The following is a 27046-nucleotide window of genomic DNA, read 5'->3' as shown; positions in this document are numbered from 1 at the left end:
CGAGGAACAAGGCCTAGTTTGGGGGGGGGGGGTGACAAGGCCTGGTTAGAAGTGCAAAGCCATGTTTAACAGCAAAACATGGGTACTTAGTGGTTTATTAAACAAGCGTGGGAGACGAAGAGAACTGTCAGCGTCACTTTGCTTCTCAGGCCATGCAAACGCACAGGTGCCCTTTGAAATGCACAGGGTACTTTTACTCATGGTGTTGTGTAAATGGTACACACCTTCATGCAATAGTATCATACACATCAACTATATCTTGATTGCCTATATTATGCCCACCAACATTTCGCTGATGAAAATAAGAACGTTCCATTCCATAATGTCAATAACTTTATTATTTATACCCCACCTGTGTGACTGGGTTGCCCCAGCCCTTCTGGGTGGCTTCCAACATGTATCAAAACATAATACAACATTAAACATTAAAGAAAAAAAACCTTCCCTATACAGGGCTGCCTTCAGATGTCTTCTAAAGGTTGCATAGTTACTTATGTCCTTGGTTCAGGGGTTACATAACTCCATACCCTCCAACATTTCTCCAATGAAAATAGGGATGTCCTAAGGAGCGTCTCCCCCCCCCATCGTTTGGCCTGGACGCTGAGGTCCAGCACCGAGGGCCTTCTGGCGGTTCCCTCATTGCGAGAAGTGAGGTTACAGGGAACCAGACAGAGGGCCTTCTCGGTGGTGGCGCCCACCCTGTGGAACGCCCTCCCTTCAGATGTCAAGGAAATAAACAACTATCTGACTTTTAGAAGGCATCTGAAGGCAGCCCTGTTTAGGGAAGTTTTTAATGTTTGATGGTTTTAAATATTCTGTTGGAAGCCACCCAGAGTGGCTGGGGAAACTCAGCCAGATGGGCGGGGTATAAATAGGTAAAAGGTAAAGGTACCCCTGCCCGTACGGGCCAGTCTTGCCAGACTCTAGGGTTGTGCGCTCATCTCACTCTATAGGCCGGGAGCCAGCGCTGTCCGCAGACACTTCCGGGTCACGTGGCCAGCGTGACAAGCTGCATCTGGCGAGCCAGCGCAGCACACGGAAACGCCATTTACCTTCCCGCTGGTAAGCGGTCCCTATTTATCTACTTGCAGCCGGAGGTGCTTTCGAACTGCTAGGTTGGCAGGCGCTGGGACTGAACAACGGGAGCGCACCCCGCCGCGCCCGGGTATAAATAATAAATTATTATTATTATTATTACTAAGGAAAAGTGGGACATTCTGAGCCAACATCGGAAGGCAATCTTGTATGTGGGAAAGTTTTCAATGTTCAATGTTTTTATATGTGTTGGAAGCAACCCAGAGTGGCTGGAGCAACCCAGTCAGATGGAAAGGGTGTAAATAGTAAAACAACAACAACAACGGCATAGGACATCCCTAGGACATTTAGGCAGAGCAACAGAGTGCAGGGGTGTAAATAAGGGTTGGTTTGGTTGGTGACCACAATTCCCACCATCCCTAGCTAACAGGACCAGCGGTCTGGGATGATGGGAATTGTAGTCCCAAACATCTGGAGGGATGGAGTTTGCCTAGGCCTGGTCTACACTGACTGACAACAGCTCTCCACGGATGCAGAGCTACCTAAAGATGCTGATACAGTGGTACCTCGGGTTACATATGCTTCAGGTTACATACGCTTCAGGTTACAGACTCCACTAGCCCAGAAATAGTGCTTCAGGTTAAGAACTTTGCTTCAGGATGAGAACAGAAATTGGGCTCCGGAGGCACGGCAGCAGCGGGAGGCCCCATCAGCTAAAGTGGTGCTTCAGGTTAAGAACAGTTTCAGGTTAAGTACAGACCTCCGGAACGAATTAAGTACTTAACCCGAGGTACCAATGTAATTGAACTTGGGACCTTCTACATTCAAGGCAGATGTTCTACCGACAATGACTTCTGTAAAACAACAACAACAACAACAACCATGCATATGATAGAATCACAACACTGATACCCCAAATCCTTATACTGACTTCCTTGGCCCATTTAAATCGATGGGTTTTCCTTCTAAGTTGGCATTGCATGTTAATGGAGTGACAGCTCTGCTCTTAAGAAGCCTCTGGATTCCTTCGCTTGTTTTCCTGCAACATCTAAAGCCCTCTCTGCGGAGCAACATTCAGCAAAAGAGCACGAGGTGTTTGGGCGCAATGATAAAAAGACTTGAAAACTGTAAAGACTGACAGATTTGCATGAAACGAAAGCAAGACTACAGTGGAATCGCTATGATCACATGGAGGCCTCTTGTGGGAGGGGGGGTCCTCGGGGGAAGAATCGCCTGAGGAAGAAGGATACATGCTAGACGCACCACAAGAAGATTTGAAAAGCTCGAGGTTTGCAAATTGACGGCGTAGAAACAAACAAATATTTCTAGGAACCATGGGGTTACTTTTATCAATGGAATATCAAGAAAACTTTTCTATCTTGCACTGGAACTCATGAGAGATTTTATATTGAACAACATGCTTACAAGCATCATGGTCTCATTCCCCCAAGCAACCAACCAACGCCCCCATCTCTCCTATTTTCATCAATTGGCTTGGACTGCCTCTACTCATTGTTTAAGCCGCTACTATCTGGGCTGGAATCTCACATCCCGTTTCTTTTAAGCTCAGCACAAATTCCAAGCTCATGCTTGCAGCAGATATCTATTTACACATGTGTAGAGTTGTGGTAAAGGGACGTGGGTGGCGCTGTGGGTTAAACCACACAGCCTAGGACTTGCCGATCAGAAGGTTGGTGGTTCGAATCCCCGCGACGGGGTGAGCTCCCGTTGCTCGGTCCCTGCTCCTGCCCACCTAGCAGTTTGAAAGCACGTCAAAATGCAAGTAGATAAATAGGTACCACTCTGGTGGGAAGGTAAACAGTGTTTCCGTGCGCTGCTCTGGTTCGCCAGAAGCGGCTTAGTCATGCTGACCACATGACCCAGAAGCTGTATGCTGGATCCCTCGGCCAATAAAGCGAGATGAGCGCCGCAAACCCATAGTCGGCCATGACTGGACCTAATGGTCAGGGGTCCCTTTACCCCTTTAGAGTTGTGGTGGTGGGGACTACTGCAGCCTTGGGAGCCAGATGAGTCCCTAAAATGTTATAATTCCTGCTCCATGATTGCAGTCATGGGATTGTTGTCTTTTACATGACGGTATATGTTTTGACTCCACAGAGTGGGAAGTGACGGAGACAGGATGTTTGAGTTACTGTGTTCCGTGAAGTGGGACTATTGTCCTTTGTTCTTTTTCTCTTTGCTGTCTGATGCTAGAGAGAGAGGGAGCCATGTTGCAGTGCTCTGTGTGTGTTCATATGTAAATAAAGTAGATTAGCCAAAATGCTGAGTTGCTGAGGTCTGTTACGCAAGCTGCAAAGACTCTGCGGATCCCTAAGTGTGCCGGTGTCTTTTGGCCTCAGTCACTGTGATGTTCGGGCTGCAGAAAGCTTTTGAAGCTCCCGAACAAACTACCAGGAGGGAGAGAATATGCCAGTTGGGTATGTATTTCTACCAGGGTCCTACTCGAGTGTAGGACGAGTTTCTGACATAAATTAGGGATGGAGAAAAAACTCCAATCAGGCTTAGCCACCACAGATTGGAAGAAGATTAACCATACTGCAGTTCCCTTTTTAAAAAAATCATACAGAGCTGTGCTTCTATGGGGAAGATGTAGACAGCTGGTTTGCTTTTAGGGGGAAATGCAAGGGAAAGCAAACAGAGAGCGAAACATGTTGAAAATGTGGATATTAGGGAAGAGTGCACAAAAATACATACAATTATAAGTGTGGATTTTCTGTGTGGCTTTTAGTGATGAATGGGGCAGTCCATTTTTGGCCGATGTGCAGGTGTTTGTCCAATACTCATATTTACTCTGTTGTTGTTGTTGTTGTTGTTGTTGTTGTTGTTGTTGTTGTTGTTGTTGTTAGAATTAGAATTAGAATTAAAACCCGCACTTAAATTTGCATACAAATGAACAGACACCTGACTTTTTAGGGGTTACGGGAAACCCGAAAACTGGGATTCCAGTTCTCTTGAGTGGTAAGACATGGGTTGGAGCCTGGACTTTTGCTGATGACACCGAGTGGGTTATGGATACGGCCCACAGGCTGGGAACAGTGTCTGTGGCTTTGCAGGGGGCACAGGGTTGAACAGGTGATGCTTGAGGGAGTTTGGCAGTGTGGGGCAATTCAGGAGGGATAGATCAGGTGGCGGAACCAACAGCAAAATCTCAAGCTGAGCTGGACCACAGGAGAGGGACCAAGTCCTGCAGGAAAACCATTATGTACTCTGGAGAAGGGAACATCAAGGTGAGACATGAGAGTTGTGCTTAGTTTTCTGAAGGGATGTCATGTAGGCAATGGTTTCTGTTTCTCATAAGGGGGTTCCTCAATCTCCTTGATCACCACGACTGCATTTTCTGAACCCTTTCCAACTTCACAATACCCGTTTTGAGTTGAGATGACGGGAACTGATGCCAATGCCCTCTTATGTATAGGAATAAAAGGCTGTTCCTTTCCAAAATGGGGTTTGTCCCCACAAAAATGGAAACTCTCCACAATGCAGCAAGGATTCCCCCCCCCTTTCCCTTCTTATCCTGACACTCGTTTTAAGAGCCTTCTGCGTTGACCTACTTCTTCGAAATTTGCCATCTTGGGTCTCCGGTTCCCGAAGTGGTTTTCTTTTTTCATTTACATGATGTGAGTTTATCCTAGCAGGAAACTGAAGTGTTTTCTACATATGTTTGAAGTGTGAAGAAAGGGCGGGGGAGGGAGGGGCAGGAAGGAAGCACCCTTGCCTAGATGAATAATACAAAACAGGGAGCTGAACTCTGTAAAAACAGTACAATACACAAAGAGAGGCTTCTCCTTTCCTGTTTGATTATACAAATGTAAGTCTGTTGGTAAATACCCTTCCTTCGCTCCAGACTACACTTCCATTTTTAACTACCATTCACAACTTGCTTTTCTGTATCTGCATACCTGTTCGTTCATCTTTGATAATCAAAATAGCAGGCCCTATTTCCCAGGGACAGTCCCGGATTTAGAGAAGCCATCCTGGTTTCTTATTTGATCCCAGAATGTCCCGCTTTTCCTTAGAAAATCCCTATTTTCGTTGGAGAAATGTTAGGGTATATGGAATCACCCCTGAGCCAAGAAGATAAGTAATTATACAACCCTGTACGGGGAAGTTTTAAAAGACAGCCTTGTATAGGGAAGGTTTTTTTTTTAAAAAAAAAAAGTTTAATGTTTATTATGTTCTTATATATGTTGGAAGCCGCTCAGAGTGCCTGGGGTAACCCATTCAGATGGGTGGGGTATTACTACTACTACTAAAGGTAAAATGTAAAATTTTACTAAAGGCAAAATTATACTACTATAATGTACTGTCCCTATTTTCATTGGAGTAATGTTGGAGGATATGGAAGAGGTTGTCCTGTCCTGTCTTTATTATTATTATTATTATTATTATTATTATTATTATTATCCTTTCCTTATTATTATTTATTAAATCTCTATACTGCCCTTCACCCAAAGATCACAGGGCTGTTTAACACACACACACACACACACACGCATGCAGACTTGGAATTAATTGTGTATCATTCATTTATAGAGCAAAGACAACCAGAGAACTTTTTGTTCCAACAAGTTTTCCCAGCATAAACAGGTCTTTCCACAAGTGTCCACTTGTTTGGGTTTTAGCCTTGTTTTAAATGCACTGGTTGTCCTTGTGCTCTTGACAGTTCTTAACTATCTTATATGCTCATTCGCCTTGTGATGGTGCTTTAGAAAGCAATGGATAAATTGATAAAGACTGAATCAATAACTTTCTTTTTCTTTGATGCAGTGCCGTCACAATGGGGGGGGGCGAGTGGGCTATGCGCTCCCGGTGTCACGTCCCTGGGAGTGACAAGGCAGCACCCCGCCGCGGCGACGCAAGCAGCCATCGTGCCGCTGCATGTGGAGGATCCTCCGTTCGTGGCTGCAGCCGTGAGCAGAGGATCCTGGCACCGTCCCTACAGCGCTGGAGCGGCTCCAGCAGCAAACCGCTATGTACAGCGCATGTGTGGCATCGCTACATATGGCACATGCATCGTACGTAGCAGTGCCACACATGCGCGCTACCCCGCCCATAGCTGTCAACGTTTCCATTTTTTAAAGGGAAATTCCCTTATTCCGAATAGGATTCCTCGCAAGAAAAGGGAAAAGTTGACAGCTATGGCCCCGCCCTGGGTGTTACGGCACCTTCGTTCCCCCCCAGTGGCGTAGCGTGGGTTGTCAGCACCCGGGGCAAGGCAAGTAATTTGCGCCCCCTAACCCGTGGATTTTAGCACTCGAATGCGAGCGCGCCCCCACAGATGTTGCGCCCGGTGCGGCCGGCCCCCCTGCACCCCCACGCTACGCCACTGTTCCCCCTGCTTTGATGCATAAATGGCCGCTCTGCCTGACCCCCCCCCCCCAGAGTTTGGAAGGGGACAGCGAAAGCATCGGAGTTATGTGTGTTATTCCTCGAAACAGCCCACTTTAGCCGACAACTCATTACATGGCATGATGACCACCACTCTCCCCAACTCCTTTCATCTTTTATATTCTCATGCACTTCTGATAAATTCTACATCTCCCCCCCCAAAGTCCAGCCTTGCTACCCCCGAGCCTCAAAATAGGCGTGCCGCACCTCGGCCAAGCGTCCTTCCCCACAAACTCGTGGCCAATTCATCTTTCCATTTGGCATTTCATTTTGATGTTCCAGGCGTAAAAGTCGGATGGCTCCCTCAAGCCATTTCTCCTCTACGAAACTGTAAATTGCTAGGCAATTGGGAAGGCGTTTAAAATACACTGTTAGGCTGGGGGGGAGAGATGGAGGAGGAGGAATAGGGGTTGCGGGAGACAGTGGCAGGCGAGGAACAAAGGGATCTTCTCTTCTAACTTTTAAGCAATGAATGAAGTCAGGAAAAGCCTGATCTGAATTCTCTGATTTTTTCCCCCCAGAGCCGCAGCAGAAGCAAGGCAGATGCTCTCTATTACCATAAAGCTATTTCCATAAAAGAAATGAAACTCAATAGTTTTTATGATAATTAGAGAGGTGTGGTTTTTTTTTTTTTAAAGTATTAATAAGTCTATTGTTATCGTCTCTGGCATTGGAGGGGGGGAATGCAGAGTTTCTGTCTGAAATACGGGGCTGCATTTTAAAGATGTGTTCCTTGAAGAGCACCATTCAAAGATCCATTGGCGTGCTTCCTGGGATCATGGAAGAAACGGCAGAAGATTGTCACTGATAACCATGGTTGGAGCTTCTTCTTGGCTGGTTTGTGCTTGGGATGCAAAGAAGCGCACTTAACATTTCAGAGCAGGGGTACTGAAGGTGTGGTGTAGTGGTTAAGAGCAGTGGACTCATAATCTGGTGAACCGGGTTCACTTCCCCACTCCTCCACATGCAGCTGCTGGGTGACCTTGGGCTAGTCACTCTTCTCTGAAGTCTCTCAGCCCCACTCACCTCACAGGGTGTTTGTTGTGGGGGAGGAAGGGAAAGGAGATTGTGAGCCGCTTTGAGACTCCTTCAGGGAGTGATAAAGCCAGATATCTAATCCATACTCTTCTTCTTGAGACAGCAATTGAAGCCACAACCACACCATACACTAAAAAGCCATTGTTGCTGACATCCGTCCGTCTCAAGAGACAAGGGAGTGTGCCTTCAGGGGTGAAGTCAAATCACTGTACTAGCAGCAGCAAAGGGGCACAAGCCTGGGCAGTGGGCATAGAGGTCCTAGGCTGCCCAGGTGACAAGACCTCCCTCTTGGCCTCGCTGATGTGGTCCAAGGGAAAGCAGAGCAAGACATTTGGCGCCAGCTTGGCTGCAGGAGTTGCCGGAAGGAGACAATGTGCCATCCAACTGTCTTAGGGACCCCGCTCTGGATTTGCATAAGGTTTACTCCCACAAGGCAGCGGAGGTTTAGAATCAGTCTTCCTTCTCCTGGATGAGCTACTTTCCCATGTCAACGATCATGTCATGTGGAAGAAGGAACAAGCTTGTTTTCTCCTCCTCCGAAGAGAACTCGAACCAATGACTTCAATTTACAGTGGTACCTCGGGTTAAGAACTTAATTTGTCCTGGAGGTCCGTTCTTAACCTGAGGTACCACTTTAGCTAATGGGGCCTCCCGCTGCCACCACGGCCGCACAATTTCTGTTCTCATCCTGAAGCAAGGTACTATTTCTGGGTTAGTGGAGTCTGTAACCTGAAGCGTCTGTAACCCGAGGTACCACTGTACAAGAAAGGAGATTCCAACTAAACACCAGGAAGAACTTTCTGAAAGTAACAGCTGTTCACCAGTGGAACAGTCTCCCTTGTGAGGTTGTGGACTCTCCTTCCTTCGAGGTTTTTAAGCAGAGAAGAAGAGTTTGAAGAAGAGTTTGGATTTAATATCCCGCTTTATCACTACCCTAAGGAGTCTCAAAGCGGCTAACATTCTCCTTTCCTTTCCTCACCCACAACCAACACTCTGTGAGGTGAGTGAGGCTGAGAGACTTCAGAGAAGTGTGACTAGCCCAAGGTCACCCAGCAGCTGCATGTGGAGGAGCGGGGAAGCGAACCCGGTTCACCAGATTACGAGTCCACCACTCTTAACCACTACACCACACTGGCTCTCAAGTTGGATGACCATTTGTCAAGGATGCTTGAGTTGAGATTCCTGCATTGCAGGAGGTTGGACTAGATGACCCTTGGGACCCTTTCCAACTCCACAACCCTATGATTCTCTGCGGGGCAGGGTTTACCTGTGTCAGCATCGCCCTTGAGCCAGTGCCACTAACTGGACTCATCTACTTCAGCCCCAACTGGGCTAGGCGAGCTGGGTAGCACTTCCAGAGACCACCTTCTGCACAGGAACAGGTCAAAGTGCTGTGGACTCACAGCTTAGAGTTGTGAGCACCGGATTCACTCCAACAAGAAGACAGTCGTCGCACAGCAGAGTCTAGCAGAGTATAAACGACTCGGAGAGCAGCTCTGTAGAATATCTTCTTTTATTCTATAACTACAACTATAATACACAACTATATACAGAGCTAAATAGGTCTAAGCATAAATGAATGCTGAACTGCACTGAGTGTCTGCAGCTGCTCTTAGCAGCAACCTTATCTATACACACGATCTCTAAGATTCAGTCTCTCTCTCTCCGACACACTGACTGACTGACTGTTTGATGTGGTGCTGGAGCAGAATAAGTAGAGAGCAGAACACTGCTCCTCCTCTCTGGAGAATCAGCAGACTCATCAGGAGATTCTTGGATATGGGAGGGGTGAAATCTCCTCAACCTGACCCCCTCTCAATATCTTATTTAAGTTGGTGCCCCTGCTACAGAGCAGAACCGAGCCGAGTAAGAATCATAGAATCATAGAGTTGGAAGAGACCACAAGGGCCATCGAGTCCAACCCCCTGCCAAGCAGGAAACAGAGGTGAGCAGACGTTGGGTTTCAACAATTGCCTCCTCTGTTTTCAGTGCTGCATTATGCCTTAGCGAGCCGAGAAGGGTGGAAGGGTGGTGAAAGTGGTGGAGGAAGGGAAGGTGCCGAAATCCACATATTCATCGGAGCCAGACCTTGGGCTGCAGGTTCCTGCCGTCTGCGTTGTGTAGCCAAACGCTGGTGGCGTATTGTCAAAGCAAGCCTGTCAACAGATTGATGTAGCGCATTTGGACACCTCGGAGACGTGGTCTGTTGACGGCGGCATCTTAAATTTGCCTGCGTTCGTCTCCTCCGAGTTTTGGAGCCTGTTCCAGAGATTTCATCTGACACCCTTAAGTAATTTGTTTAGTTCTGCTCTTCTGAGGGCTTAATCCCTGTCCACACTAGGGGGCCATGAATTCCTTCCTAGAGGGGAGATGTTTTGAGTTTTGGTCGTTTGCCGGCATAATGTGAAATGACAAGCACTTGGGGAGATGATAAATCTAATCAAAAAGCCCCCCCTTTGTGCCCTTTCCATGAAGGTGAAGGAAGGAGCTGAATATGGCTTGATATTTCTTAAATATATATTCATGGGAAGATTACGCACCAGGGGGGGGGGGGAATTTTGTTTTCCTCAACTTCTGTTCTGCCTCTCGGCCAAGCAGTTCACTTCCAAATAATGAGTGACAAGATTATGAGCTGAAAATTTTCAGATGAGAAACTTATTACACTGGTACCTTCGGTTCCAGATGCTTCAGGTTACAGATGCTTCAGGTTACAGACCCAGAAATAGTACCTCGGGTTAAGAACTTTGCTTCAGGATGAGAACAGAAACTGCACAGCCGTGGCGGCAGCGGGAGGCCCCATTAGCTAAAGTGGTACCTCAGGTTAAGAACAGTTTCAGGTTAAGAATGGACCTCTAGAACGAATTAAGTTCTTAACCCGAGGTACCACTGTATTAGAGAACATAGGAACAACCCTCTGGATCAGGCCACATCCCATCTACTCCAGTGGCCAACCTATGAGAAATTTGCAAGCAGGACTTGAGCATAACAACACTCTCCTCATCTCCTGCAGTTTCCAGCTACAAGTAGGCAGTATTGATGCCTCTGACAGTGGCGGTAAAACATAGTCGTCATGCTTAGAACATAGAACTGTAGAGTTTGAAGTGACCACGAGGATCATCTAGTCCAACCCCCAGCAATACAGGAATCTCTCCCCCCTCTTTCTTTTATTAAATAAAATCTATTAATTTTCACATAGACAAATATACACGAGTTACATAACATATAAAACAGAAAACGATACAATTGAATAGAAATGATGAAATAAGAAAAGATAAAGAAACAAACAAACAAATACAATACATTAAACTTACATGACAGATTAAAATATATAACTTTGAATAATTCTCATTATATTATCTGTATTCCTTGCACAGATTCATATTATTTTGTTTTGTGTGTGTGTGTGTGTGTGTGTGTGTATAAAATCCACTATTATATTTTATGTAATTCTTGGTTACCAGTATCTTAAGTATCTTATTGTTCGTACAGTACATTTTAGAGTATTATTTAAATATTTTCCATTCCCTATATACCTTCTGGTTTGACACTCCTCTAATTTTCCAGCCAATTTTGCTAGTTGCAGGTATTCCATCACAAGAATTTGCCACTTGGAAGAACGAAATCTTACCAACGATTACAGAGTGGCAAATACAGGAATCTTCCATCCAATGCAGATCTCGAACCCACAACCCTGAGATTAACAGTCTCATGCTTTCCCAACTAAGCTATTCCTCAGCTGCCATCGATAACCTTACCCTCTGTGAAATTGTCTAATTCTTCTTTAAAATAAATAAAAATAAATTTTAAAAAGTTGTCCAGTAGCACCTTAGAGACCAACTAAGTTTGTTCTGGGTATAAGCTTTCGTGTGCATGCACACTTCTTCAGATACTGCACACGAAAGCTCATACCCAGAACAAACTTGGTCTCCAAGGACAATTTTTTATTTTTTTAAATTGATTCTGACTGCGTCAGACCAACACGGCTAACTCCCTGAATCTTCTTTAAAATTATCCAAGTTGGTGGCAATCACAGTCTTTGGAGGGAACAAATTTCGCAGTTTAACTATGAACTGTGCGAAGGGTTTTCTCTGATTCTCATCAAGAAGCACCGAGCTTCCTCTACAAAATTATGTATGTGAGGACGATCATGGGTGCTCCACTGCTGCATGGAACAGAATACCCAATTCTATTTTTTTCCCTTTCCGTGCATAGCAGTGGCACATGTTAAATGCAGCTCTTTGCAGTCCCCCTGCTCATGGAGCGCTGCTCTTTTTTAAAGAATGGAGTTGGAAGGGACCCTGAGGGTCTTCTCGTCCAAGCCCCCACAATGCAGGAATCTCAACTCAAGCATCCATGACAGATGGCCACCCAACCTCTGCTTAGAAACCCCCAAGGAAGAAGAGTCCACCACTGTGATGGCCTGGGACTTGGGCTCAGACTCGGACCCAGAGGAGTCTCAGTCTGCACCGGACCCTTTGCCTCAGGCATCACCTGAACCAAGTCTGGGGCCTGATCCTGAAGAGTCCCAGTCTGCACAGGTTCCCCTGCAACAAGCACCAGCTGGGCTGAGTCCGGGGCCTGAGCCTGCCCTGGCTCCAGATGTGGGGATGACCTTGTGGCCTTCAGCTGGGCCATCACTTACAGCTGCTCCACTACCGGTTGGGTCAGGGGAGGCTGAGGCGGCCCCTGGGTCTAGTAACCCACCGACGTCTCGCGAGCTGCAGAGACTGAGGTCTGAGAGAAGGAGACACCTGAGTACTCGCAGGAGGAGTGCTCACCTTTGGGCGAGACAGGGAGGTGAGTCAACGGGGGATCAGGACCGGCCGCTACCCCAACAAAGATAAAAGGCTGTTGGACCCAGCCCCGGGTTGCGGGAGCAACATTGCTGTATGCCAGACCCTGCCTGAGATCCTGCACCTGTCCTTGCCTTGTTTCCTGCCTCGTCTCCTACCTTGGCCCTGTCGGACTGACTCCTAGCAGAACCTTCGGATTCTGGACTGGACCTGGACTGCATTTCAAGGATTACCCCCCGGGCCCAGCACAGTCACATTCCAAGGGAGAAAAGCAGGACATTCTGGGATTAAATAAAAAACTGAGACGGCTTCTGTAAATCCAGGACTGTCCCTGGAAAATAGGGACACTTGGAGGGTCTGCCCTCTCTGCTTACCCTCTTCAATTCCCTCCTGGTTCTGGGAGACAGTGGAGCAGGAGGCACTTGGCTCTTTAATTGCCTGGCCTGCCTCTTCCTCCTCTTCTTCAAACTCATCTTGTGCTCTACCCTTCAGCTCTGAAGTTTCCCTGCCTTTGACACTTGCCTCATGGCTGGTACAGTTTCCCGAAAAACACGGCTTTCGTCTCCCAAGTCAGACTCCAGATCCCCTGATGTTCACTCATCAGCATCCTGCCAGCTTATTATTTTTATTATTATAATTATTATTAATGCCCTGCACATCTGGCTGGGTTTCACCAGCCACTCTGGGTGGCTCCCAACTGTTAACGGAGAAATCTGAGGGCTCCCTTGGACAAAAAAACAAGGACACCAGCCAGGAATACCAGAGCAAAACATCAGCCAGTACACAACAGATTATTAAGAATAATAAAAAGCAATAAAACATCAAACATTAAAAAAACTTCCTTAAACAGGGCTGTCTTCAGATGTCTTCGAAAAGTCAGATAGTTGTTTATTTCCTTGACATCTGATGGGAGGGCGTTCCACAGGGCGGGCGCCACCACCAAGAAGGCCCCTCTGCCTGGTTCCCTGTAACCTCATTTCTCACAGGGAGGGAACCATCAGAAGGTTCTTGGAGCTGGACATTAGTGTCTGGGCTGAACGATGGAGGTGGAGACGCTCCTTCAGATATACTGGGCCGAGGCCATTTAGGGCTTTCAAGGTCAGCACCAACACTTGGAATTGTGCTTGGAAACATACCCAAAATTTTACATGCCCGCTTTTCCTAATTCATGGATTTGGGGACAGTTTTTTTGAGGGGGAGGGGATTGGATTGGAGAACAGCTTCTTGGGAATCTGAGGACTGTCAAAGGATAGCTGGGCTTTGGTTTGCATAGTGCAAGTCAGGTAAGATGACACAGAAATGCAAACCGTACGAAGCCATCCTCCCCCCTTGCCATAATATGCTAAAGGCTTCTGCAAACTGTCTTCTCTAGCACTGTCATAAATAATGAAAGCAGAACTCGGCATGTCAAAATAAATTAGAGCACTGCCTCGCAGAATGCGAGATCATCAATTCCGCCACCCCAGACTCATTGCCCACTGCCCTACCTTTCTGCTGCATTCGCTTCCTTGCTAACTTGGAGCGACCCCCAGTTTTGCAAGTACAGGCAGGATCGGGGACTGTGCATCCAATTTTCTTTCTTCTGTGGCTTTACTGCTAACTGCACTGGCTTTGTACATGTGGGTGTGTATGCATTTTCATTCATTGGTACCTATTTCAATATTTGTTCCACCTGTCCCTACGTACCTTTGTGAAAGGTTTGCATCCCTGGTAAATATGAATCTATGCCAAAACCAAAACCAGGGTGGTCTTGTCTGATTGCATTTCATATATGCATGTAGTTTTAATTCTATTGATGTTGAATAATAATAAAATAATAATAATAATAATAATAATAATAATAATAATAATAATAATTTTTATTTATTTATATCCCGCCCTCCCCAGCCAGAGCCAGGCTCAGGGCAGCTAACACCAGTAAAATTACAGTAAAAACATAATAGGGAAAGAAAACCACCATTTAAAATACAGGTTAAAATGCAATTTAAAATGCAGCCTCATTTTAAAAGTAGCCCATAGATCAAAACCGTAAGAGGAGGGAAACATAAGGGTCAGGCTGAGTCCAAACCAAACGCCTGGTGGAACAGCTCCTGTCTTGCAGGCCCTGCAGAAAGATGTCAAGTCCCGCAGGGCCCTTGTCTCTTGTGACAGAGCGTTCCACCAAGTCGGGGCCAGTACTGAAAAGGCCCTGGCCCTAGTTGACTGTTTTAACTGTTTTAAATTATTGTTTCTTCTATGTTTTTAAGCAACTCCCTAGCTAGCAGGAACAGTGGTAAGGGATGATGGGAGTTGTAGTCCAAAAAGAGCTGGAGACCCAAATTTGGGGAACCCTGGTCTAGAGGGTACTATTCTGGCTACCACCATTCTAGAGTCTTGCATTATTGGCAAAGCAAACCCATCACAGCCTCTCCTCTCCCACCGAGATGTACTGGGCAAATATTTCATTTGCACAGATGATCTTAGCAACAGCAACAACAATACTGAGCAGAAAATGCAGAAGTGGCCCATTTCACTGGTTCCCATGGTAATAGATGGTGCTAAGAGCTATAATTCGGAAGCCTTCACATTGTGAAAATAAGACGCAAAATGCATCATATTAGGGTAAATGGCTCTGCAGAAATGGGGCACATTAGATGAAACTGCATACAAAGATGCACATGTTAGGAGAAATTCCGAAGAATTTCCTCGAGGCCTTTCAAAAGAATCTGCAGACTGACACACAAATGTGAACTGAATGTCAAACTAAAAAAAGTAGAAATTAAAAGAAACCAAAATTGCCATTTTTGCCCATCCCAAATATATGAAAACCTGTGTCTCGTGGGGTGTGTGTGTGTGTGTGTGTGTGAGAAAGAGAGAGAGAGGGAGAGAGAGAGAGAAAGAAAAGAAAGAAAGAAGATAGATAGTTGCTTTGCAAACTCTTCATTATAGACATCCTGGAGAAAGAGTTCAGTTTTGCATGCAAAATAGGATGCCCAGTTTATTTATTTTTGCATGAGTAAATGAGTGATATGGAAATCCAGCAGGATCCTTTATTGTTCCACACCTTTGCAGGGGAATTGCACTAAAGCTTTGCGAACCTTTCCGTCAAAATTTGCATCTTGAACAAGGATTGTTCACCAGAGCAGTAACTTAACCACAACATTCATGCATGCATACACCTGCTTGGTACCTGAGTTATCTAATTGCCTTATCAACTGGTAAGGAAAATCTGAAATCCATAGAAGGACGTGAGTGTTATAATCCTCCTCCCAATCTGACAAGGCAATTCAGATGATCAGCCCCCTGCCATGTGGCAAATGTTTTTTTTAAAAAAAAAAATTATAATTTTTTATTGTTAAAATAATTCAACATTAATACACATACAAACATACAAACATACATTTCATACAACATACCTACATACCTACAACCTACCTACACTCAATCCCACAGATCATTCCCATCACCACCCACCACCCCTCACCCTTTGTGTTAGACTTCCAATCTACTCAATTGCAATTTCTTTCTACTTCTATTACTTTCTTTCACACACCTTTAACCTAATTTCATATTTCTTTTTCTATTACACATTGTTATCCATCTTATTTAGTATTCCAATATTTGAAACAAAACTTGTTTATTCTAATAGGAGTTCTGATTTTTCGATATAGTTTTGCAAGTATCTCTTAAACACCTTCCAGTCCCTGTCTGCCTTCTCTTTTGAGATCCTTCCAATTTCTCCCATTGTTTTGGATATATTGTAGTACTCCAATAATTTGGCAAGCCACTCTATCTTTGTTGGTACAGTACCACTTTTCCAATTTTTCGCAATCAATAGCCTTGCGGCTACTGTTGCGTACAAATATAAGGTCTTGTCTTCTTCCTTTAGGCTTCCTGGTACTATTCCCAATAAAAAACCTTCTGGTGTTTTCCTAAATGAATATCTGAACATTTTTTTTCATTTCGTTATATACTGTTTCCCAAAATTGTTTGATGTTTAAACAATTCCACCATATATGCATCATAGTACCAAATGGCAAATGTTTGTTTGTTTGCCTCCATCCTTCATTTCCAGAACACTTGTGGCTCAAAGAATCTTGAACATCCAAGAATCTATGCAGCGGATAAGCAATTTTAGCCAGAGGAATGGGCAGATGTGGGATTCCAAACCTACAACGTCGGAACAAAGAAAGCCAAGCTGCCTTCATAGAATCAGAGTTGGAAGGGACTCCCCTGGGTCATCTAGTCCAATCCCCTGAAATGCAGGTCTAACTGTTTGCACATGAATCCCATAATGGTCTACTAGGGATGGGCAGATTTCCAGCTGAAGAACATGGGAAGCCACCTTAAAGTGAGCCAGACCCATTGGTTCCATTTAGCTCTGTATTGTCTACAACAGGCTTCCTCAACCTCGGCCCTCCAGATGTTTTTGGACTACAACTCCCATGATCCCTAGCTAGCAGGACCAGTGGTCAGGGATGATGGGAATTGTAGTCTCAAAACATCTGGAGGGCCGTGTTTGAGAAAGCCTGGTTTCAGGTGAAGGCCATTCCCAGCCCTACCTGGATATGTTGGGGACCTTCTGCATGCAAGATACATGCTCTGCCACTCATAGATCCTAATTCTGTAAGAGCTAGGCATGCTCTGGTCCATGGGGTCACGAAGAGTCGGACATGACTAGACAGCTAAACAACAGCAACAGGTCAGAAGATCTAGTATCTCATTACTTATTCAACTGTGTTCTAAAAGGAACAATAAAGAACACCAGTCTTGTTCACAAGATAGATTTCCATTCCAGACACAGGATGGATAAGCAAACACCTGAAATTTGCACTCCCATTTCGGTTGGGATTCTCTGACACTCCTAATTGCAACCCACAGGTACTGGAAACAAAATTTGATGATATGCAATGTCCAGACTCTAAATTCAAAAGAATTTTACTTTCATAAAACAAAAAAACCGAGAAGAAAATATTTACAGTCTCACGCTTATGCAATTTGTTCCTTATAGAGAGCTCCTGCACAGGTTTTTCCCTATTCATGTTTTAGGGGTCTTCCTCAGTCTGTTTCACTTCAGATAGGTCACACTGACACAACAATGTCCTCAACAGTATCCTGAGAAGCCTCTCTCAGCAGCCATTCTCCCTCAAACACAGAGAGAACAGTTAAAAACAACAGCTATTGGAATAACAGTCACAACAGAATGGAATGCCACTCATGTGGCTCACAGTCAGCCAATCACAGGAGAGATACACAGTAATTGAACATAAGTAAACATTCCCATTTCAGGAAATTAAGCCATTATCCTTAGCACTAGATATGCCACAAGCCTGATCCAGCAGCGCTCTTATTATGATGTATTTCAGGATGCTCCAATTGAGACCATGGTGAAAACGGTCCCCTCTCACCAAAAAGCTCAACAACTTTGCTAAAAACAACGTTATTTTGTCCGAATTTTCACTTTTTGAAATATGGCAACCCTAATGGTGAGGGCTGAAGATGAAGTGGGACTTAAACTTCCATCCACCATGTAGTGGTTCTGTTATGTACTGAGTTGAATAGGATCCAAAATGCAGCAGTCTGATTGGTCCTTGAACAATAGGATTCAGAATGCAGCAGTCTGATTGGTCCTTGAACAATGCAGCAGTATGATTGGTCTGCAGGAGCCACCCAGTCCAGGTAGAAGTGAATCCGCAACCTGATTGGCCTACAGGAGAATCCCGTAATTAGCCAATCATGTGTGGCCCATTGTGTAAATAATGTATATAAAGCAGATATTTTGGGGGAACTTTCATTCCTCCTCACCACTATGAGCTGAATAAAGAGTATGAAATCCACTCGACTCCAAGTATATTTCAGGCTCTATGACAGATGTTGAGGAACTACACCAAAGAGAAGGTGATGTAAAAAGAAGGGAAGTTCCCTGAAAGCAGAAAGTTTGAAAGCCACATATCTTGAGACACAGGCAACTGGCAATGAATTGGGTGAAAAGACTCCTGGGGAAGAAGGAGAACTTATGACAAACTTCCACCCCCAATATATTCTCATCGGATTATCTTCTTTACCTTCAAAACCATTTCTTCCTTGCTTCATTTCCCCAAGCCCTTTGTGTGTTCGCTTTGTCCAAACCCATTGGGGGGAAACAGAAAGGGAAATGATGGATTCAATTTTGCACAAAGGGATTGCCTGTGGTTTTGCGAGATGCCCAGAAGCCCCCGAGAGCAGAACCCTGGGACTTCTGAATGTGCCACCAATTTTTTGTTATAAAATAAAAGTGACAGCAACTCATGCATAAGTCTATCTAGAGAGAGGCAGAAGTTGCGCTTTGAAGTCGAAGCGAATCTGCGGAGGAAGGGTTGTGGGGGAGAAGAAGATGGAAAGGCACTCAAAGAAGAGTTTGGCGGGAAATGTAGGTCTTGTTCATGCGTCTCATTTGCAACGTGGGGATAAGCCAAAGTTTCATGGGACTTCAAGATGGAACTAATAACATCTCTTCAATAAAGAGCAGAGACGGTTCTACCATTACACACAGAGAGGCAACCCCATCAGGCAGGTGGTTTGGGGTATCGTGAAGGAGCAGCAAATAGCTGGCTGTTTAATTTATTATTGTTGTGTTTTTCTGGAGAAGGTCTTTAGGGAAATTCATGCCCGAGGTGACAAAATAACTGTGCTGGCCTTGAGTAGTCTGTATATTGAATCAGAGGTGGAGGGCACTACATAAAAAAGAGGATAAAAAACAACAGTTTTCTCTCCCTTTCATAACACTATTGTTATGAAATTGCTGAATATTGCAAGATTCAAGACAGGGAGTCTAGGATCAGTCTAGGACACGGATGGCCAACTCCCAAGAGACTGTGATCTAGTCACAGTGTTAAAAACTAGCAGTGATCTACCCCCTTTTTTGAGGTTCAGGTCAGAGTTGTTGAACTTTTTTTAGGAATGAGGAAGGCCCATTTTTGGGGCGTTTGGGTCAAAATTGTTGAGTTTTTTCAGGGAGGAGGTAAAATGTTGAGCTTTTTTTTAGGGGAGCCACAGTTGTTCAGCTTCTTTGGGGGGAGCCCATGATCTACCAGTGATTTAACGCAGACGTCCAGTGATCTACCGGTTAGATCATGGGCCTTAGGTTGCCTACCCATGATCTAACGAGACCATTGATCTATAAAATGAAAGCAATGAACAATGTGCTGCAGTCACATGATCAATCAGTAGCTGAACTGGGTTCCACACAGTCACAAAAACAAAAACACAAAATAAATATCAAAAACAGACAAACCTCAGGGTAACATTCAAAGCGGAAGTTTGAGGCACTCAAAATGGAGCACGTTCGGCTTCCGAAAAATGTTCACAAACCAGAACACTTACATCCAGCTTTGCAGTGTTTGGGTTCCAAGTTGTTTGACTACCAAGGTGTTTGAGAACCAAGGTACCACTGTAACCCAAAGGCAAATCTTCAATTCGAATGCAAAAAAGATCTTGTGTTGGTGCCCTGAAATTAGGGTGCGCATAGACCAGGCGTAGGCAAACTCTGGCCCTCCAGATGTTTGGGACTACAATTACCATCACCCCTAGCTAACAGGACCAGTGGTCAGGGACGATGGGAATTGTAGTCGCAAACATCGGGGGGGGGGGGTCGGAGTTTGCCTATGCATGGAATAGACCCTTCTGCTCCACTTGGAAGGCAGGGATGGTCTGGGGAGCCTGAGAGGACTCCTCCCGCAGCCAGGATCTTATCGCGTGATCCTGCCTATCAAGCCAGAGGAGGAGGAATCTTCCCAGATGGAATGGCTGTCCTTCAGGAGCCTCAGGGGGAAAATAAAGCTTTTCATGCAGCTCCTAGTCGAACTATGGAACTCCTTTCCCCGCAAGAGGCAGTGAAGGCCACCAACATAGTAAAGTTAAAGGGACCCCTGACCATTAGGTCCAGTCGTGACCGACTCTGGGCTTGCGGCGATCATCTCGCTTTACTGGCCGAGGGAGCCGGCGTACAGCTTCTGGGTCATGTGGCCGGCATGACTAAGCCGCTTCTGGTGAACCAGAGCAGCGCATGGAAATGCCGTTTACCTTCCCGCCGGAGCAGTACCTATTGATCTACTTGCACTTTGACGTGCTTTTGAACTGCTAGGTTGGCAGGAGCAGGGACCAATCAATGGGAGCTCACCCCGTTGCGGGGATTTGAACCGCCGACCTTCTGATGGGCAAGTCCTAGGCTCTGTGGTTTAACCCACAGCGCCACCCGCGTCCTGCCACCAACATAGATGGCTTTAAACGAGGATTAGACAAATTCTCAGAGGAGAGGGCTACCAGCCATGCTGACTATGCTCTTGCTTCCACAGTTGGAAGCAGCAAAGCTTCCGAATACCAGTTACTGGAAACCACAGGAGCGGAGAGTGACTCTTGCGTTCAGATCCTGCTTGCTGGTTTCCCAAGCTGTGAGAACAGGATGCTGGACTAGATGGGCCATTGGCCTGATCCAGCAGGCTCTCCTTACGTTCTTGTGTTGGCCTTGAGAAGAAAGGCTTTGTGAACACATGAAACCATATGAACACATCAGACCACTGGCCCACCTTGTTACGTATTGTCTGCACTGACTAATAATAATAAATCATAATTATGAATTTTTATTTATACCCCGCCCTTCCCAGTTCAGAAAACCGGGCTCAGGGCAGCTAACAACAAATTTAAAAAACTTAATTGATGCAACAAAAAACAGCATAAAATACAGTATAAAACGGGAATAACAATAAATTCAGAATTCAGAAATCAATTTGGAGGCGGAATCCATCCAATAAACATTAGATGGTCACCAGGGCTAGCTGGCTAAGTTAGTCCTATTTGGGCAAGCGAGGAGACCAGGGGGAGAATTAGCTGTGGGATCCCAGAGTGGGTAATCTTCGTAAAAAGGAGAGGGGGAGGGAAGGAAGGGGAATGAAAGATCAGGCTAAGTTCAAATGGAAAGCCAGGCAGAATAGCTCTGTCTTACAGGCCCTGCGGAAGGAAGTTAAATCCTGCAGAGCCCTGGTCTCATGGGACAGAGCATTCCACCAGGGTGGAGCCATCACTGAGAAGGCCCTGGCCCTGGTGGAGGATGATCTGACTTCCTTAGGGCCCGGGACCTCTAAACTATGATTATTCATGGACCTTAAGGTCCTCTGTGGGGCTAGCAGGGTTTGACAGCCTCCTTTCAGGTAGGGCCTCTGGCCCTGACTGAGCACAGTTCCTACATGTGAGGACACTCCTGTTCTAACACAACTGCATTATTTTGCTGCAGATTCCCACTTGCGATGACTAACAACTAATTGCCATCTCCTGCAGTTGTGATTTTCTCTTACTGTTCCCAGACCCACAAAACAACTCCAAAGGTTTATTGCATGCAGATGGTTTCCCCGGTTTCTCTTTATACATATTTGAAAAAATTCTGGGTTCCCTTCCCTTTTAAACACAAAAGCAACAAGGCTGAAGAAATCTAATTTTCACGGCAAGAAACCAGCATTGTAGGCAACATGACAGAAGGAAATGTTTTGGCTGTGCTTGGGGTAGGGGGAAGACCCCCCCCAAACGACAATCTTTTGCAAAGCAAGATGTGATTAACAAGCAGAAAGCAAGCGCTATGCGATTCTACAGGATTTGGTAATTGAATCCACCAAGGATAATGACGTTGACCTTCCCATTTGGAAATAAACTAGGCATTCAGCTTATAAGTGCTGTTCGCATTAATTCTAATTGCCCATACATGGCTAACGCGGCAGGATACTACTGGGAGGACAAGGAACAGGTAAATAATGATTACCATTAGCCTGTTTTACTAACAACATCAACAAAGCAAGGAGTATTTATGACAACGGTTTCTGGACCATGTAAAAGGCAGAGTTCGACATCTGGATGCCATCGCTCCAACACAAGGATTTCCCTCCGCGTGCCAGAGCCCATGCATCAAAGCGTATCGTAAGGACATAAAGTCTGCCTTGTTGATTCAGACCAAACATCCATCGCGTCCAGAATTCTGGCTCTGAGGATCAAATGGTTATTTCTGACGATTGTTACTTCTGATGGAATAATCTCCCTTCTCTTGTTCTGGGGGTTCTTGCCAATGTTCCCAAGAAGAGTTTGGATTTCATATCCCGCTTTATTACTACCTGAATAATAATAATAATAATAATAATAATAATAATAATAATAATTTATTATTTATACCCCACCCCTCTGGCTGAGTTTCCTCAGCCACTCTGGGCGGCTTCCAATCGAGTGTTAAAAACAATACAGCATTAAATATTAAAAACCTCCCTAAACAGGGCTGCCTTCAGATGTCTTTTAAAGTTAAGATAGCTACTTATTTCCTTCACATCTGAACGGAGGGCATTCCACAGGGTGGGTGCCACTACCGAGAAGGCCCTCTGTCTGGTTCACTGTAACCTCACTTCTCGGAATGAGGGAACCACCGAAGGCCCTCGACGCTGGACGTCAGTGTCCAGGCTGAACGATGGGGGTGGAGACGCTCCTTCAGGTATACAGGCCTGAGGCCCGAAGGAGTCTCAAAGCGGCTCACAATCTCCTTTCCCTTCCTCCCCCACAACAAACACTCTCTGAGGTGAGTGAGGCTGAGAGACTCCAGAGAAGTGTGACTAGCCCAAGGTCACCCCGCAGCTGCATGTGGAGGAGCGGGGAAGTGAACCCGGTTCACCAAACTACAAGTCTACCGCTCCACTACACCACACCGGCTCCCAAGCAGATTTGGGGAGGGGGCAGGGGACACAGAGGGAGCAAGTCCCATGGCAATGGCAGGACATATCACACTGCTTCCTGCTAGTGCAACAACCGAGTTGGAGCCAATGTTTGTTCTCTGTACCTATTTTGCAATACTCCCTTCATCTGACCTTAGGAACAAATATAGCGACATGTTTCATAGGGGCAAAGGAAGCTTCCTTGTATCAAGTCAGACCATTGCATCCATCTAGCGCAGTATTGTCTGCTTTGACTGGCCATGGCTATTTCTTCCAGAGTTTCAGATAGGGGTCTCTCCCAGCCCTACTTGGACATGCCTGGGACTGAACCTTTGGACCCCCTGCAAGCAAATTGGATGCTGTATCCCTGAGCTGCAGACCTTTTCCTAAATCAGGATATTTATGGTCCATACAAGTGTTTATTTGTAAGTCCGCTCCATCTTGTTTCCACACTAATCTGGCGTTAAATAAAATAATAATAATCTGTACAAAAATTTGCCTATCTCTCTCTGTTTATTCGCACACACACATTTTCTCACAAAGTATGCTCTTTGGGAAATTTTATTCAAAAAATGTGAGTTTCTACATGAATTTGGGTATGTTCCTTGGGCCGAGAATCATGTTGTGGCCTTCCGAGAAGTGAGAGATCCAATGCACAGCTACATTTGACTTGTACGTTCACCCAGGGGGCGAGGACCAGGCCGCCTCATATTGGAAATTGCAAATACAATTTTCACAAATGTAATTCACAAATACGAAATTCCTCAAGCATCTCTGTGGAGGTTTCATTCAGCTCTCATGGGAACTTAGAAGGAGCTTCATACTTTAGATTTGCCCATCTACCTCAGCATTCTCCAACCCGGTGCCCTCCAAATGCTTTTGACCACACTCCCATCATCTGCAACCAGTGTTCCTAGCAGTGCCGGATTTACGTATAAAGTAAACAAGCTATATCTTAGGGCCCCACTCTCTTGGCGGCCCTTCCAAAAATCAAAGGAACAAAAAACTGGATGTACATTTTCAAAATATAAGATAAAAAACAAATAAAATAAAACCTATATCCAGCAACAGTGTTTTGTGTTGTGTGGGCTCCTATGATGTAAGTAATGGGCCTCACTTGCTTCCTAAAATATCACAGGTTTGCTTGTTTCTATATATAGGGTGCCTACATTCTGCATGTGCAAATGGCTTTAGATACTTATTAGGTCCATAAATTACCATCTAGAATATATTCAACACAAAAAACAGTGACGATTTGTTGTGGACACAGGAGAGCTGGACATATAAAGGGCCCCATTAGCTTCAGTAGCTTAGGGCCTCATCAAACCTAAATCCGGCCCTGGTTCCTAGCTATTTAAAGACTTACTGCGTTCAAACGCACCCAACCAATATGGGACAAGGCAAGTCTTCATTTGCCTTTCACTCGGCCCTCACCACACCGAAAGATAAAGTTGCCTGGCAAGCGCATGTGTGTACACCTAGTTGGAAAACATTTCCTTCCATTTCTATATTGCAAACAGATCTTTGCCAGTAGCCACCTCACTGCTAATGATCTCTGAAATGGTACCCTCGGCTGCTCTTGTTGACTATTCCAAAACACCACCTGGACACACTTAGAAATGCAAGACTGCCCACGGCAGGAGCAAAAGCTTCCCCATGCGAGATAAGATTCGATGTGGATGATACCTGGCTCCATTACAGCAGAAGCAAGACTAGCAGGGGCCTGGAGCTCTGCAAATCCCTCTTTGGTGTCATCTGATCTTCCTTTAAGGGCAGCCCAGAAGAACATTCTGAAAAAGGAGAGGAAAGAAAGAGAATCATTCCACGTGTGTTAGGCCACCGGAGGGGGCAACTATTTTCCTTGGCGGAGCTCCGCCGAGCAAGTGAAACACATACACAATTAGCAAATTAATTAGTTGGAGAAATAGTTGGATGGAGTCCGTTGCACCGCCAGGCCTTCTTCCTGCCACCTAGGAGAATGGTTTTGTTTTTTTGTTTTTTAACCCTCACAGTCTTTTCCCAGGCGTCAAGAGTTCGTATCACCTGTCCCCCTTCCCCTGCAAATGTAGATGGCTCAGAGATTGGCAGAAGTGGAGACTGTGGCAGGCCATGAGAAGGAGATCTTGACCTTGCGCAAAAAATACCCATTGGGAGCAGCCAACTGAGAATTAGCCAAAGGTGCGAGCTGTCTGAAAGAACATTCATGCCTCAGAGCTGAAAGACCCAGATTTTCTATCCACAGCCTAAGAGTGCCTCAGCCAATGATGTCTACTAGAGCCAGATGAAAGGACATAGGCCCATGACCTATATCTATTATCCCGCCTTTCTCCCAGGAAAAACACTCTCTCAAAGGACCTGTCGGTGGCATTTTACCATTGTACTGTGGAGAGTGTATTAACTTATGGTCTGTGTGTGTGGTTTGGGAGCTGCACGGTCAGGGAAAAAACAATGCTGTCCAGGGTTGTAAAGACTGCAGAGAGAATAATTGGATGCACTCTTCCCACCTTAGATCAAATCTATGCTTCCAGGTGCCATAAGAAAGCTGCAGAGATAGCGCAGGATGGTGCGTACCCCGGAAATGATCTCTTTCAGCTTCTGCCTTCTGGAAGAAGGTACAGGATTATTATAAAGACTAGGACTAACCGCCTGAGAAACAGTTTCTACCCAAATGAGATTTTGGTTTTAAACGCATTGTAAGGAGTCTGTATGGGAGTATATTGTATATAAAAATGGGGTATCCGAGTTTTTAGGGGGCTAACCAGGTTGGGATAGCTGGGATAGCAGGCTTGTTGGGTTCTGAATGTCTTATGTAGATTTTTCAATTTCGTTGTTCTGTATGGAACGATGACAATAAAGATTATTGTATCGTAAGATTTACAGAAGCCTTCCTGATTTCTCAATTGATTCTGGAATGTCCCGCTTTTCCTTAGGACATCCCTATTTGCACCAGAGAAATATTGGAGGGTTTAGTTGGACCTCCCTATTTTCATCAGAGAAATGTTGGAGGGTATGGAGTTATCCGTCCCCTGAGCCAAGGAGACAAGTAACTATACAACCTTTAGAAGACATCTGAAGGCAGCCCTGTATAGGGAAGTTTTCAATGTTTTATTATGCTTTTATATATGTTGGAAGCTGTCCAGTCAGGTGGGTGGGGTATAAATAGTAAATTTATTATTTGTATTATGGAATTGGATATCCCCATTTTCCTCGGCAGAAATGTTGGAGGGTATGAAATTAAAATAACACACACACATAAATAAAAATATTTAAATAAGTAACCCTGCTTTAAGAAACACTGGGAACACCTAAAACCATTTGAAAGCATGCACACACACTGAACGAAAAAAACATTTGTCTGTTGGCTAGGATTGCCAGATTTCCAGAGGTAAAAATCCAGACAAAAAAAAACATGTTGAGCGCTGTTTTTTTGCATGATTGCCCGCACCAGACCCCAAAACTGAGCCACCCATGCACACATTTTTTTAACCCCCCCCCAAAAACCCTGGACATTTGCTTAAAATTGTAAAAAATTCCTCCAGATGGGCATGTAGACCCCCCCCCCCAAAAAAAGAGGACCTGTCCGGGATTTCCCGGATGTATGCCAATCCTACTGTTAGCACAAGGGAGATCAGCCTAGCCACATAAACCCCATTCTCTTATTTTCTTCACAATGCATGTGAGGCTACCCTAAACCTTGCCATAGTCCTCAGACCAGTGTTTTCTCTGACATGCTCATCTTTACGTGTTCGGATTTATGGAGAGTTTGTGTGCATGGAGGAGCACTCGATTATGCGGTTCCCCAGCGGAAGCGAGATTCTGCAGAGACAAAAGTACCTTTCACTCTGCTGTTTGTGAGAACAAGGGCATTTGGGTGCGTTTTAGCGCTGCTCCAGAGCATCCAAGCACTTCCTTGAGTCCATCTGGGATATGAAATTTTAGAAGGGAAAATTTCCTCTCAAATGGAAGGACGGGAAACAAGGCTACTCCATCATCGTCTGTGCTCAAGCTTTACTTAGCGATGGAATCAGAGAAAGGTCAGAGGATCTCAAGAGGTTGAGGACTCCTGTGGCCTGA

The 27046-nt window shown here is 45.3% G+C and overlaps 1 protein-coding gene across 13 annotated transcripts in view; it reads right to left on the bottom strand.

Annotated features, from left to right (window-relative positions):
* TENM4 (teneurin transmembrane protein 4) overlaps positions 1–27046 on the bottom strand; it is a 650537-nt gene that overhangs the window by 432288 nt on the left and 191203 nt on the right. For all 13 annotated transcript variants that reach the window (XM_083735741.1, XM_083735748.1, XM_083735749.1 and 10 more), the window contains one exon: positions 24659–24762. The gene's annotated coding sequence lies outside the window, so the exon portion shown is untranslated. The remainder of the gene's footprint in view (positions 1–24658; positions 24763–27046) is intronic.

This window comes from Podarcis gaigeae (genome assembly GCF_964106915.1).
Source record: "Podarcis gaigeae genome assembly, chromosome: 4".
In the NCBI taxonomy this organism is placed as follows: Eukaryota; Metazoa; Chordata; class Lepidosauria; order Squamata; family Lacertidae; genus Podarcis; species Podarcis gaigeae.
Note: the sequence above shows the minus strand (reverse complement) of the source record. Positions and strands in the feature narration are given on the sequence as shown.